We start from the raw sequence: 5,000 nt of genomic DNA on the forward strand, positions 1-5,000 counted from the left end.
TCGCTCGGATGGGCCACGCGCAGCGGGCCCACGACGGAGCCGGCACGCTCCTTCTGCTGGCGCGGCGCTCGGTCTACGCCTCCGGCCGGCCGTTGCGGCGGCCGTGCACGGCGCTTCGGATCGGTCGGCCCGTCGTCCCGTCCCTGACGAAGTTTTCGCGGCCGCGCGCGCGCGGAGTTGGATCGGCCTTACTTGGTCCGATCCTTCGCCCTCGCATGTTGCGTGGGCTCGGTCCCGTCCCGTTCGGTGAAATCTTTGTCCGCTCTGGTGCGTCCCTGTGGGTTCCTTTGTCGGTTTTGCGGGTTCGGCCGGGCCTTCCGTGCCGGCCCGTCGGCTCGCTCGGATGGGCCCCGCGGAGTTGGCCCACGACGGAGCCGGCACGCTCCTTCCGCTGGTGCGGCGCTCGGTCTATTCCTTCGGTCGGCCCTTGCGGCGGCCGTGCGCGGTGCTTCGGATCGGTCGGCCGGTCTTCCCGTCCCTCATGAAGTGTTCGCGGCCGCGCGCGCGCGGAGTTGGATCGGCCTTACTTGGTCCGATCCTTCGCCCTCGCATGTTCCGTGGGCTCGGTCCCGTCCTGTTCGGTGAAATCTTTGTCCGCTCTGGTGCGTCCCTGTGGGTTCCTTTGTCGGTTTTGCGGGTTCGGCCGGGCCTTCCGCGCCGGCCCGTCGGCTCGCTCGGATGGGCCCCGCGGAGTTGGCCCACGACGGAGCCGGCACGCTCCTTCCGCTGGTGCGGCTCTCGGTCTACGCCTCCAGCCGGCCCTTGTGGCGGCCGTGCGCGGCGCTTCGGTTCGGTCGGCCGGTCTTCCTGTCCCTCACGAAGTGCTCGCGGCCTCGCGCGCGCGGAGTTGGATCGGCCTTACTTGGTCCGATCCGTCGCCATCGCATGTTGCGTGGGCTCGGTCCCGTCTCGGTGAAATCTTGGGCCGCTTTGGTGCGTCCCTGTGGGTTCCTTTGTCGGTTTTGCGGGCTCGGCGCCGGGCCTTCCGCGCCGGTCCGTCGGCTCGCTCGGACGGACCGTGCGCAGGTGGTCCCCGACGGAGCCGGCACGCTCCTTCCGCTGGCGCGGCGCTCGGTCTATGCCTCCGGCCGGCCCTCGCGGCGGCCGTGCGCGGCGCTTCGGTTCGGTCGGCCGGTCGTCCCGTCCCTCACGAAGTTCCTGCGGCCGCGCGTGCGTGGAGCGGGATCGGCCTTACTTGGTCGGATCCGTCGCCCTCGCCTGTTGCGGGGGCTCGGTCCCGTCCCGTTCGGTGAAAGCTTTGCCCGCTCTGGTGCGTCCCCGTGGGTTCCTTTGTCGGTTTTGCGGCCTTGGCGGCGGGCCTTCCGTGTCGGCCCGTCGTGGGCCCGCTGCGCGTCCGTGCGCGGTGCTTCGGATCGGTAGGCCCGTCGTCTGGGTCCCTTACGAAGCTTTGCGCGACCGCTCCTTTGTCGCCGGTCCCCTGTTAGGGCTGACCGAGCCCTCCGTTCGCCCCCTGGCCCGTCGCATGGGCCCCCGGCGCCTCCGCGGCGCCCCACCGAAAACTGTCACGACGCGCATCCAGCGCCGACGAGGTCGCAGGTTACGTGCGGCAGCCGGGGGGCTAGGCCGAGCGGCGGCGGGCCCGCCCACGGACGGGCGCGGGGAGGAGCGCAGCCGGCACGCGGCGCAGAGCGGCGGCGGCATGCCGCCGGGCGGCCGTCGGCTCAACCGTGCCCGAGTCCCGCGGGCACCGCGTCGCCCGGCCGGCGCGAGCGGCGGCGGGCCCGCCCGCGGACGGGCGCGGGGAGGAGCGCAGCCGGCACGCGGCGCGGAGCGGCGGCGGCATGCCGCCGGGCGGCCGACGGCTCAACCATGCCCGAGTCCCGCGGGCACCGCGTCGCCCGGCCGGCGCGAGCGCACGAGGGCGGGAGGCAACCGGGCGGCGCCTGCGGAACCGGATGCGACGGCCGGCGCGGCACGGCCCCGACGGGTCCGCACCGAAGACCAGCGCGGTGCGGATCGACCGCTGATGAGGTCAGAGGTTACGTGCGGCAGCCGGCCGGCTGGCCCGAGCGGCGGCCGGCACGCGACGGGGATCGAGCGGCCCCGACGGCTTGCAGCCGGGCGGCCGACGGCTAGGCCGTACCGGAGTCCCGCGGTCGTTCGGGCGAAGGGGCGCATGCTGCGGGAAAGGCCTGCGGCGGCGAACCGTCCGCCCGGCCGGCCAAGCCTTCCGCGGCGGCGCGCACGTGGCGGCGCGGCCGAGATGACCGAGCGAAGCCCCGGCGATGGGCGGCGCGCACGTGTCCGTGCGGCCGAGATGACCGAGCGAAGCCCGGGCGGCGCCCGCCGTGCGCCCTGCCGGATCGCGCCTTCCGCCGGCGCGCAACGCCGGTCCCGCGTTCCGGCCGCGGGAGAGGCCTGCGTCGGCGAACCGTCCGCCCCGCCGGCCGAACCTTCCGCGGCTGCGCGCACGTGTCCGTGCGGCCGAGATGACCGAGCGAAGCCCCGGCGACGGGCGGCGCCCGCCGTGCGCCCCGGCGGATTGCGCGGCCCGCCGGCTCGCAACGCCGGGCCCACGTTCCGGCTGCGGGAAAGGCCTGCGGCGGCGAACCGTCCGCCCCGCCGGCCGAACCTTGCGCGGCGGCGCTTACGTGTCCGTGCGGCAGAGATGACCGAGCAAGCTCCGGCGATGGGCGGCGCCCTCCGTGCGCCCCGCCGGATCGCGCTGGCCGGCGGCGCGCAACGCCGGACCCCCGATCCGCGTGCGAGCGGCGAGCGTCCGGGCGGGCCCCTTTCGCAACTTCCCTCGGTACTCTAAACACCCCTTGCCTCTCGGTCTTCCCCCCGACCCTCTCGGTATTTGCTCGGATATGTGCATGCATCGTCCCTCGTCGCCTTCGGTTATCCTCCCCGGGGTGGGCTTTGCGCCGACGCGCCAACGGGGTGGTAGGGGGGCTGCAGCCGCGGCCGCCGCGTTTCGCCATCCGCGCGTGCGCCGCCGGATCCGAGTGGAGGTCGCGGGCGACTCGTCGATGCTTGTACTAGGGGCGCATGCCGGCAGCCCCCCGCGGGGTGCGGGACCCCCGATCGGCGTGCGAGGGACGGGCGTCCGGGCGGGCCCCGTTTCCAACTTCCCTCGGAACATTAAAACCCCCCGACCCCCTCGGTCTTCGCTCCGGCCCTATCGCTATTGCTCGGATATGTGCATCCACCGTCCCTCGTTGCCTTCGGTTATCTACCCCAGGGTGGGCCTTGCGCCGATGCCCCGATGGGGTGGCAGGGGTGGGGCTGCCGCGGCCGGCGCGTTTCGGCATCCGCGCTTGGGGGCTCGGACCCGAGTGGAGGTCGCGGGCGGCTCGTCGATGCCTGCACCGGGAGCGCATGCCGGCAGCCCCCCGCGGGGCGCCGGACCCCCGATCGGCGTGCGATGGACGGGGGGAGGGGCGGGCCCGGTTTGCAAATTCCCTCGGTACTTTAAAATCTCACGGCCCTGTCGGTGCTCCCTCCGGCCCTATCGCCACTGCTCGGATATGTGCATCCACCGTCCCTCGTTGCCTTCGGTTATCTACCCCGCGGTGGGCTTTGCGCCGATGCCCCGATGGGGTGGCAAGGGGGCACGCTCTAGGCCGTGCCACGGGGCGCGGGCGCCGGCGCCGTACGTCCCTCGCGGCGGCCGTGAGCGGCACCTCGGCTTGCTCGGTCTGTCCTCCCGGGACGCGCGACCCGTGCGACCGGGACGCGCATCCCGTGCGACCGGGACGCGTGTCCGGGCCGTTCCCGTTTGCAACGCTCCTCGGTACTTTGGAACGCTTGGGGTGGGCTTTGGGCGGATGCCCCGCCGGGGTGGTAGGGAGGGGGGGCGGCTGCTGCCGCGGCGGGACTTCCGCTCCACTCCGCACAAGTCCGTCGCCTCGCGGCGGGCGCGCCCGGCACCGTTCGTCCCCGAGGGAGCCGGCACGCGCCCGCCGAGGCCCCGGCGCATGGGCGCCGCCGCCGGCCGTCCGCGCGGCGGCCGTGCGCCGGCTTCCTCCGTCGGCCCTCCCGGGATGCGCGACCCGTGCGACCGGGACGCACATCCCGTGAGACCGGGACGCGTGTCCGGGCCGTTCCCGTTTGCAACGCTCCTCGGTACTTTGGAACGCTTGGGGTGGGCCTTGGGCGGATGCCCCGCCGGGGTGGTAGGGAGGGGGGGCTGCTGCTGCCGCGGCGGGACTTCCGCTCCACTCCGCACAAGTCCGTCGCCTCGCGGCGGGCGCGCCCGGCACCGTTCGTCCCCGAGGGAGCCGGCACGCGCCCGCCGAGGCCCCGGCGCATGGGCGCCCCCGCCGGCCGTCCGCGCGGCGGCCGTGCGCCGGCTTCCTCCGTCGGCCCTCCCGGGACGCGCGACCCGTGCGACCGGGACGCGCATCCCGTGCGACCGGGACGCGTGTCCGGGCGGTTCCCGTTTGCAACGCTCCTCGGTACTTTGGAACGCTTGGGGTGGGCTTTGGGCGGATGCCCCGTCGGGGTGGTAGGGAGGGGGGGCTGGCGCCGCCGCGGCGGGCCTTCCGCCCCCCTCCGCACAAGTCCGTTGCCTCGCGGCGGTCGTGCCCGGCACCGTTCGTCCCCGACGGAGCCGTCGCGCGCCCGACGACTTTCCGGCGCACGGGCGCCGCCGCCGGCCGTCCGTGCGCGGCGGCCGTGCGCCACTTCGGCTTCGTCCGTCGGCCCTCCCGGGACGCGCGACCCGTGCGACCGGGACGCGCATCCCGTGCGACCGGGTCGCGTGTCCGGGCCGTTCCCGTTTGCAACGCTCCTCGGTACTTTGGAACGCTTGGGGTGGGCTTTGGGCGGATGCCCCGCCGGGGTGGTAGGGAGGGGGGGTCTGCTGCCGCCGCGGCGGGCCTTCCGCTCCACTCCGCACAGGACCGTTGCCTCGCGGCGGACTTGCCCGGCACATTTCGTCCCCGACGGAGCCGGCACGCGCCTGCCGACTTCCCGGCGCACGGGCGCTGCCTTCGGCCGTCCGTGCCCGGCGGCCGTGCGCCACTTCGGCTCCC

Source organism: Phoenix dactylifera, chromosome 10 (genome assembly GCF_051530095.1).
Source record: "Phoenix dactylifera cultivar Ajwa chromosome 10, Ajwa_hap1_PhDact_Kaust_v1.1, whole genome shotgun sequence".
Classification (NCBI taxonomy): domain Eukaryota; kingdom Viridiplantae; phylum Streptophyta; class Magnoliopsida; order Arecales; family Arecaceae; genus Phoenix; species Phoenix dactylifera.